Source organism: Dipodomys ordii, unplaced genomic scaffold (genome assembly GCF_000151885.1).
Source record: "Dipodomys ordii isolate 6190 unplaced genomic scaffold, Dord_2.0 Scaffold110, whole genome shotgun sequence".
In the NCBI taxonomy this organism is placed as follows: domain Eukaryota; kingdom Metazoa; phylum Chordata; class Mammalia; order Rodentia; family Heteromyidae; genus Dipodomys; species Dipodomys ordii.
This window is the reverse complement of record NW_012267326.1, coordinates 289309-299738: the sequence shown is the minus strand read 5'-3', so window position 1 is coordinate 299738 and position 10430 is coordinate 289309. Positions and strand designations below refer to the sequence as shown.

The window sequence follows — 10430 nt, the reverse complement described above, 5'->3', positions numbered from 1 at the left end:
ATCACACTGGGGTCAATAGTTTGCAGGAGGTGTTTTGCTCTGGGTTCTAAGGAACCGGTCGGTTGGAACGTTAAGTGTTTTTCTCAAAACCGAAATGCTTAGCCCTAGGCCACTCGGTGACCAACACCTGTTTCTGACTGATGACATCACTCCAGGGCCAATACCTGTTTTTAACTGATGGCTGCCTTCAGGCTCCTTACCTCTTTCATTCCCCGCTTTCTCTACGGGCCCAGGGAGCCAATCATGGATCCCTCGATTGTTCCATGTGAGGACCATTGTTGGTGAGTGGTTGATACTGGGTTCGCAATACCAACAATTGAACCATGTTAATTCTCTCCTTAATAAAAGATAGCAGCTTGGTAATTATACAGGGCCCGATAGTAAGGCCAAGCAAGAGAAGTAAGAGGGGTCCTGTGAGGGCAGAAAGCAGGATGGTCAACCATGGTGAGATGTTGAACCAGGACTCAAACCACCCTTGAGATTCTTTACATCTTTTCTTGCACTCATCAAGCCTTTTATTTAGGACCGTGAGGCTGTTTTTAATTGACCCTGTGTGGTTAGCCCAAAAACAACACTCTTCTCCCAGTACTACACATAGCCCCCTTTCTCTAGGAACAGTAAATCTAGCTCTTGACTATTTTGAAGTGCCACTTCTGCCAATGAGTTTAAAGATTCTGTAAGCTGTTCAATATTTTTATGCACTTCCTGAAGATCAGAATCTATTTGACCTGCTAGGGAGGAAAATTCAGAGGTCTGCGCTAGAGCAGTTATCCCAACTGCCGTGGAGGCCGCTATGCCCCCTGCTACTAGCACAGGAATTAACACAGGAACTGCTCGCCTGTTCCGTCTGAGGCCCTGAACCGAGGTGAGTTGTTCATCAGTGTCCTCAAGGTATTCCACCTTAGGTATAATATAGGCTGTTATACACAGTTCTTCCCAGGAGCTATTTTTAAACAGGCAAGGAGTAAGCCCTGATGTACAAGCAAACCATACTCCCTTTGGTGCGACAAGAAAAGTGGAAAAGGTTTTTGGAACAATGGTCCTATTGCAAAAATTATGGTAGTGTGAAGCGGGTTTTCCCTTTTTAGTAGCAATACATAGCCCTTGCCCTTGTATGTCTCCCAAAGTTATTTTGGGTGTTTGTCCTACCTGCAGGATAAAGGGGAACTATTATTTTTTACATCCCAATCTGTTGTTCCAATCGGAATGTCTGTGCTAATCCCTATATAATAGGGTGGCTGCAGGCTCAAGCAAAGCCAACAATTAAGAGTAGCATCAGCGTTGGATTTGTTTAGCAGACCAAAGGTGGCATTAATTAAGGGGAAAAAAAGGGTCTATGAGGCTTTTTGTGTACTGCGTTCTAATTTTATCTCTCTGAGGGGGATTATAAAATCCAAGGGGATCAGTAGGGAAGGATGAGGGGGATGTCACTGCAGGGTTACAGGGTTGAGTGGGTTGTGGGCATGGGTTTAGTACAGGATTGGGGCCAATGCATTGGGGCGGAGTCTGTACTTCCAGGGTCTGTATAGTGATCCGACCCCCTCGTTCGGTCCCCTGTTCATAATAGGCCCCAAATCTTTCCATAGGCCCACTTTGGATCCAAGGATTGTTTAATTTTAATAAAAATGTGGGTACAGGGTTTATGACCTTTGTCTTTAAAATAGCTGCCCCTAAAAATATCACTAGACATAAGCCGACAGGGAGGCATCCCTGTCCTTGTACCACCCCAAGTACCAACAGATTTTTTTTCCCTCCTCCAATAGTGGTGGACAGTCCATCATCCTGTTGGGGCAATCTTCCCTCTGTAATGTCTGGATCATTATTGACTCCCCAGTCAGATGCTATAGTTTCACAGCCCCAGTGGGCATAATAGTAATGCTCGGGTTGATTGCAAGAAGAAATGATACTAGGGCACATGTAAAAGGGCTGTAGGAGTAGCAGGGGTCTATGGGGACCAAGGCACAGGTAGTTGTATTAAATTGAATGATGTTATGACTTAAGGCCCGGGTTTTGTGCATTATTTCTCCCAAATCAGTTTTTTGGATTTCCCATACATATTCTTTTGACTGGTGGAGGGTGGCCAAAACCCAAGGGCCGGCAAAAATTCCTATTAAACTAATTAGGCCCTGCCACATCCTTACAGCACAATTTTAACTTTAAAGGGTTAGAATTATGGCTTGGAATCAGTTCCCACTCAGGCTCCTGTCCCTTTACAAAGTAGTCTCTCATGTGAGCTGACTCTGCCAACTTGACATGAAAATGATGAAGCCAGGTGGCCATGCCGTCGACTTTGAGTGCGGTAGGGGTTGTAAGAAGTACCACGTAGGGTCCCTTCCAGCGAGGCTTTCAGGTCTCTTGTTGGCGTCTCTTGATGTAGACCCAGTCTCCGGGTTGGAACTTGTGCAGCTGAGGAGGAGGTCCTGTCTCGTAGAGTGCTCTGAGTCTCCGGCACATGTCCTGATGAACCTGTTGTAGTGCCCGCAAGGAGCGCAGCAGTTCTGAATCGTCAAAGTCTACAATTAAAGGGTTTGGTAAACTGGGAATTACAAGTGGGGGCAAGCCAAAGATAATTTCAAAAAGGGTAACTCCTAATTGGTAGGGAGAATTGCGGACCCTATATAGGTTAAGGAAGCAGGGCCACCCAGTCTCCACCAGTCTCCATGGTCAATTTGGTTGTCTCCTTTAAGGTACGATTCATTCTCTCTACCTATCCTGAACTTTGGGGGCAATAAGCACAATGTAATTTCCAATCTGCTCCGAGAATGGAAGCCAATCCCTGACTCACCTTGGATACAAAGGCTGGTCCGTTGTCTGACCCTATCATCATGGGAAAACCGTACCTGGGCAGAATGTCCTCCAACAACTTCTTTGCTACCACCTGAGCCATTTCCCTTTTAGTGGGGAAAGCTTCTGCCCATCCTGAAAAGGAATCTACAAACACTAATAGGTATTTATACCCATACTTTCCAGGTTTTACTTCAGTAAAATCTACCTCCCAGTATGCTCCTGGCCTCTCCCCCCTTTCTCTGGTACCTGAGCTCATCATGCCATATCCCGCATTAGTGATCTGACAGGCTTTGCAAGTTGTCATAATCTGCTGAATTTTGGAAGAGGCACCCTTGATTTTAAGCTGTGCATGTCTCAGCAGGTCCTACATTCTCCTTTCCCCCAGGTGGGTGGTTCGATGCATTTTCTGTAAAATTTGGTGGCCTAGTTTTTTTGGTACTATTCTCTTTCCCTGAAAGTCCTGCCACCATCCCTGTAGACACTGTGTCCATGGGCGTAAGCCATTTATCCAATTTGAGTCCTCTTCTCTGTATTGGGGTACCTCAGGCAGTTCTCAGGGCCCTGGATCTGGAAGGATGAGGGCCACTTCCTCCACCTGAAAGGCCACCTCCTGGGCCGTTTTGTCCACATAGTTGTTGCCCCTGGATACCCTGTTTCTCTCCTTTTGATGTCCAGGCAGTGGACAATGGTCAGTCTCTGGGTAACCACAGTGCCACTAGAAGAGCAAGAATCTCTTCCTTGTTTTTTATGGCTTTTCCCTCTGCCGTCAATAGTGCTCTCTCTTTATAAATGGCCCCATGCACATGGGCCGTGGTGAAGGCATATGGGCTGTCGGTATAGACCATCAGCTGTTTATCCTTGTCCCAAATCAAAGCTTGAGTGAGGGCTATGAGTTCTGCCTTTTGAGCTGAAGTCCCTGCGGGCACGGGCTCAGCCCAGATTACCTCAGTTTCTGAGACTACAGTGGCATCCACATACCTCTTGCCATCTCGGAAGCTGCTCCCATCAGTGAACCAAATGGCGTATGAGTTTGGCAGTGGCTGGTCACTGAGATCTTCTCTGGTCCCATGAACTTGCACAAGGATCTGTGCACAATCATGTAGAGGAGCCTCCAGGTCTGGGGCTGGCAATAATGTTGTAGGGTTGAGTGCCATTGGTGCCCGAAAGATGATTCTGAAGGGGTTGAGTAAAAGTCCTAGTAGTGAGTCAGGCGAGCATTGCTGAGCCAACGGTTGGGAGGTTGTTTCAGCATGCTCTCTATGACGTGGGGGCCAGCCACGTGCAACTCCTGCCCCATGGTCAGTTTGTCAGCATCTTTGACCATGAGTGCGGTGGCCGCTATTATTTTCAGGCACGGGGGCCACCTGGCTGCAACCGGGTCCAGTTTTTTTTTTATATATATGCAACTGGCCACTTCCAGGGTCCCAGCTGCTGTGTCAAGACCCCTTTTGCTACCCCCTTATGTTCATCCACATACAGATAAAAAGGCTTAGAGATATCCGGCAACCCCAGGGCCAGGGCGGACAGCAGAGCCATTTTTAGTCTCTGAAATGCCTGCTCCACCTTTTCCGTCCATTGGAAAGGTTGTTTCTCTGTAGTCATTTCATAAAGGGGTTTGGTCAACTCCGAGAATCCTGGGATCCACAAGCAGCAGAAGCCAGCTGACCCCAGGAACTCCCTTACCCCTCGCGGGGAGTCAGGTCATGGTATTATAAGAACAGTTTCTTTTCTTGCCTCAGTCAGCCAACACTGCCCCTCTTTTAGGAGGTACCTCAAATATGTCACTTCTGATCTACAGATCTGGGCTTTCTTTGCAGATGCCTGGTACCCCAGATTACCCAAAGTCTGAAGTAAGTCCTCTGTTCCCTGAGTGCACTCCTCCCGAGTCTCTGCAGCTATCAACAAATCATCCACATATTGTAGCAAAGTCAAGCCAGGGTAGCTTTCCCAAAACTCACCCAAGTCTTCATGTAAAGCCTCATCAAACAGAGTGGGGGAGTTTTTGAAACCTTGGGGAAGCCAGGTCCACGTCAGCTGGCCAGTAATGCCTTTTTCTGTGTCTGTCCATTCAAAGGCGAAGAGATCTTGGCTCCTAGATGCCAAAGGCAGGCTGAAGAATGCGTCCTTGAGATCCAGGACAGTGTACCAGGTCCTATATGGTGGGAGGGCACTCAAGAGAGTAGAGGGGTTAGGTACCATAGGGTGAATGTCCATGCTCTCTTATTTACTTCCCTCAAGTCTTGTACTGGCCGGTAATCCTTGGAGTTTGGCTTCTGGACCAGTAACAGTGGGGTGTTCCAGGCAGACCGACAGAAGCATAGCACTCCCTGCTCTAATAGCCTCCAAATGTGGGGTGTTATACCCCACTTGGTCATGGGATATTGGTGGACCTTAACTGGATCACCCCCTGGTTTTAATTCAATAAAAAGGGTTAGTCTGTGCTTTGCCAGACCCATCCCCTCAGTTTTAGCCCAAGCCCCGGGGTACATGGCCAGCCAGTGTCGATGTCAGTGTCTGGAGGTTGCAGTTGTTGGTGAAGACGATACTCGTCCTCCAAAGCCAAAGTTAGCATTGGAAATGGCTGGCCCCGTGAATTTGTCACTAGAGGGCCATCGGGGTGCAAATGAATCTGTGCCTCTATCTTGGTCAATAAATCTCGACCCAGAAGGGGGTAGGGGCTATCGGGAATGACTAAAAACGAATGGGTCACTCTCCCAGTTCCAAGCTCTACAGTTCTCTTAGTGGTCCATGGGTATTTCTTTACTCCGGTGACTCCTTTCACCCATGAGGCATTGTCAGAGATCTTTCCATTGGGCTCAGTCAAAGCCAAATGTTGAGCTCCCGTGTCAACCAGAAAGTCTACCGGAGTCCCCTCCACCTTAAGGGTTACCCTGGGTTTGGAGCGAACCCCATCACCCCTAATCTGCATTGCGGGGGGGGCATCCTTCAACATTGATCTCCGAGGGGGCCACTGTCTATATTTCTGTTCCCTTTTTTGGGGACATTCTCTAGCCCAATGTCCTGTCTCATGGCAAAAGGCACACTGGTCTGGCCCTAGACCTCGGCCTCAGCCATCTGGCCGAGGTCTCTCCCTTCTCACCCCATACATTCCCCTCCCCCCTTGTCCTCCTGGTCTTTTCTCAACTGCTGCCACTAACACCCTAGTCATTTCCCTGGTAACCCGTAGTTCCTTTTCTTCTGGGGCATTTCTATTATTATGAAAGATTAAAAACCTCACTTTACCATTACCATTACTAACTTGCTAACTGCTGATTTTGCTTCTGTAAATGTGCTTGCATTCAGATCCCCCTTCCCTGGGAAATAAAACTGGGCAGAGTCTCAAGGCCCAGATATCCGGATATCGGCCGGCCCAGATGTCCGGATGTCAGCCCGCCCCAGGACAAGGTCGACGGTTATAAAAAGAAAAACAGATAGTACATGTTTTTCAGTTTAGTTTATGTTTTTCAGTTCCAGTTCAGTTCAACAATCCCCGGGACAGACCTTGACAACGACCACCTGGCAAGACCACAAGCTAAGCCAAATGTCAACCAATCATAGGCCTGTAACCATGTAAACACCCCCCTTAGACCAACCATGAGCCAATTGTTTTACAAAGAGTGTTTTATGCTAATTTTGTGGTTTTTGCTTTTAAAAATGCCTGTAACCACTGCTCGGGGCTCTCTGACTGACGGGGCAGAGAGTCGGTTTGCGCAAACGTCAAATAAACTCCTCTTGCTTGTTGCATCTCCCGGCCTGGCGTCTGAGTTTCTGGGGCGCCTTCCTGCAGATGAAAGTATCCCAGGAGTCTGGGGTCTTTCATTTGGTGCATTGGTCGGGAAACCGGCGCTACCAGACCCCAAATTCCAGGACCGGTAGGAGGTAAGATAGAGCTCTTGCGTTTCGCGTCTTCAGTGTTTGTCACTTTCGTTTTGCATTTTGGGATCCAAAAGTGCCTGTACAGGATTTGTATCTGAATTTGTATTTGGGCCAGTGGGGAAGGCAGACGTGCCCAGACCCCTGGTCCCGCCCTGGAGTCCTACTCTAGGGTCGTTTGGAGGAAGGAGAGACCCAAGTGTCTCTTTGTCCCGGGGAGTTGAGGCGCGGCCAGCCGCTCCCCATTTGTAGTTTACTTACTCATTTGCAGCTGCCGTGCGGCGTTTGGTCTGGTTCTTTCTGTCTCTATTTAGTGTTACTTGTTTTTAGTGTGTGTTTTGTATTCTCTATAGAGATGGGACAACAAGTGAGTTCACTCCCTGGACACCCCGAGACCTTGTCCTAGTTCGTTTAAAAACAAAAACTGCTGGTTCTGCTTTTGTAACTTGCTTGTTTGTCAATTATGAAATTGCCACTGACCACCTGCAAGTGGCCCCAGTTAGATCTCAGCCGTGGGCCTTGGCTCAGGGGGGCTGAGCATGGGGGAGAACCTGTCAGTCTGAGGGGATGGCCACTAGGGATTTTTCTTTTCCCTTGCCCCAGATGACTAGGAATTCTCCTCTGCCTTGGAAGGCCCCTGGGTCAACTTCTGCAGGAATCTAAGAAAAAAATCCTCCGGAGGTGAGTAGGGGGGTTGAGTCCGGTGGTAAGTGAATGGTGGTGAGATGTCGCCCCATTCACTGAGACCTGATTTTGTCTTTGTGGCCACTTGATTGTCTTGTTTACTTTAGTGTGTGTGTTTGTTTTATGTTTTCTGGGGTAGGGAAGTTCTGGGTGAGTGTGGCAGGCTCACTCAGCAGACTCTGGATTCAGCTTGCTGAGTGGGAGCAACACAGAATTCCGGTAGGGATAAACTGGGGCCCATTAGTCCCCAACTCAGCCTTCAGTTCTTGTCTATTTCTGTTTTAGAATTGGTACCAGTTTTAAATGTGGATCCTTGGTTTTTGTGTTTATCTGTGTTTTTGTTATTTATTTATTTAAACATCTCTGGGGGAATAAAAGTTCCAGCTGGGCTCCGTCACAGACCTGCTATGCCCACCCTCCCTGTGAGGCATGGAAGGTTACTGGGCTAGTTTGGTTCCCTTCAAGCCTCAGGCTGCATTTTCTCCTTGTGGAGGCTGCCAGCAGGGAGGGTGTAGAAGGCTGTGTGCCTAGTTTAGACTTTTTCAGCTAGTCCTGACAATGTAACAATTTGTAAAGTGCTCTTGTCTAAAATTGGATTAAAAAAATCTGGCCAGTTTAGTTTTAGGTGACCCCCTCCCCCAGCCCTCTTCCAACAGAAGGGATTCAAAAGACTAATTAGTGAATTGCCTTGCTAGACAAACAAGCTCTGGAAAATAAAGCCCAACAAAGGTACCTAGTTTAAAAGAAATACTGTCTTAAATTTTTGTTTAAAAACTTTAAAAGGTGTACGTACGACTGATTTGGATTTTTGCGGGCTTTAAGATCTGTGTGAGTGTTTTGTGTGTGTCTGTAAACGTGTTCAAAGATAAGAATTGTCAGCATGCTGTAACAGTTGGGTGAGTTTTAATTTAAAATTCAAAAGGTTATGAGGTTTGGACATTACCAAAAATTTTAAAAAATCTTCACATTGTTTTAAATGGCTTTTTAAAGATTCTTTAACTTACAAATTAGAAAATCTGGTATTTAAAAAAAACTAATGTTTTAAAATGCATAAGACTGTTTATACTGTAATCAAGTTATCTGGCTTAACAAAAATGCATTGCAGTTCGGGATTTAATTCCCTTGGCTAAAATTCGGGGATAAATATTAAAAAGTTAAATATAAAGGTTAGCTTAACACCATCAAAGATGTTACTTGTTCTGTCTGTCTAAAAACTGTGTATTTCATTCGAGAACCAAGAGATAAAAAAGGGAAAACTAGAAGCCAACAGAAGACCTATCTTTAGGGGTGAGGGGTGAACAAGCAGAAGTGCAGTTCAGCTGACCATGCATGGTGGGACAAGCCCTGGGAGAAGTCCACACATGGTAAAAGAGGGCAAGTTGGCACAAATGCAGTTCATCTAACCCTAAAGAGTTGGATTGGATGTGTGCCCATTCCATAGAAGGGGCTGAGTAGCCCATCTTTGTTATCTCTTTTCCCTGCAGATAGAGACTGAAAACATGATGGTTAAAATGAGTGATGTGATGATCTGATTAGTATTGCTAAAACTTCCCCTTGGATGTGTTAACATTAAAATTAGAAAGGCCTTAAAATAGAGGGTTAAAAAGTTATTTATATAATGTGGCTTACTTTCAATTATGTTCTACAATTAGGATGTTTTTAAAAGTTATAAAGGTGTTAAGTCTAGCTTCATGGTATAGTGAAGGTGACTGTAATTTTTGCATTAAGGAAAAATTGTCATTTGAGTTTAAAAGTTTCAATGTGTAAAAACAAGCACCCAAGAGACAATGAGTGACACTTGGCCTCAAGATTTTAAGAGGTTTTTTTTAAATGCAAATGAAAACTAAAGTATAAAATATTAAAGGTGATTAATAAGAGGTTTTTAAACATTAGAAATGGATTTTTAGATATAAAGTTTAAATGTAAAATTGTTCTTAACATTGGCCTCAGTGTGCACAAAGGAAAAATTAGGATTACCAAAATAATTGCTATTCCAGTTTGCTCTTATAAGTTTTTTTTAAGTTTCCAACAAAGTCCAGAGCAAAGCACAGAGGATTCTTAAAAGTTTGTCAGATGTAACTTTGACTCTTAATAAGTTTCAGGTAAGAGCATGCTTAAAAGCTACTTCTATGTTGACCACCTTGTTGCTTTTAATTGGAGTAAAATGGCCTTTTGTAAGACTCATTGATCTGCAAACTGGTTCAAAGCCAGGCCGGGCACAAAAAGGTTCCTGTGAGACTGTCACCTCTACTTAGCCAGCAGAATGCTGAAAGAGCAAGCAGAGTTGCTTTGGGACTCAAAGTGGCAGAGTGCTAGCCTTAAGCTGTAGAGCTGAGGGACAGTGCTCAGGCCCCGAGTTCAAGTCCAGTGACCAGCTAAAGGGAAATGCCAATGAGGCATTTATCCCAATGTGGAGAAGACACTCCTGGGACAAAATCAATGGAGGAGCATCCAGAGGCAGTAAGCCACTGCTTGGATGGCAGAAATGTCAGATCCTAGAGTCATTTGTGCATGGCCCTTCAAAACTGGTCAGAGCCGGGAGGTCATAAAAAGAGTTTGTAAGCATGCCAAATGTCCATGACTATCTACCTTGCAAGGGACAGGAACTTGCTAGTCCTCTGTGACAGTAAAAAGCTAATGTTATAAAACGTGGGGGATAGTTTAAATCTCAACCCCTTTATGTGCCAAAAGCTCTAATTGGCAGCTCTAATTGAGCTGACACTAGTTACATGAAGTTCATCTGCTCAGGAAAAAGTTTGTAAACCTGAGAGTATGTTTCTATTGATATCTATCTAAAGGCCTGCAAAGGTAACTTAGGCATTGTTGGGATCATTAGAGATCACATTCCTAAGCCATCTAGGAAGGTGCTTTTGCAAACCAGAGTGCTAAACAAGCTACACTGCTGTAGCCAGAGAAAAGGTCTGTGCAGTTGTCAAAAGTTAAATATTGTTCTTAATGGCATCTAACCCTGATGGCCTCTTTGTAAAATAGGCTAAGGTTATAGGTTCCTGGCTAGGTAAGATCAACAACCCTGGAAAAACCAGTTGTTTAAGGATACAGGTGGACCTGATGCAACAATGAGAAGT

General features: G+C 45.5%; 1 pseudogene; it reads right to left on the bottom strand.

The window, feature by feature from the left end:
* Positions 1-588: 588 nt before the first annotated feature.
* Positions 589-10430, bottom strand: part of LOC105994820 — a 12738-nt pseudogene continuing 2896 nt past the window's right edge.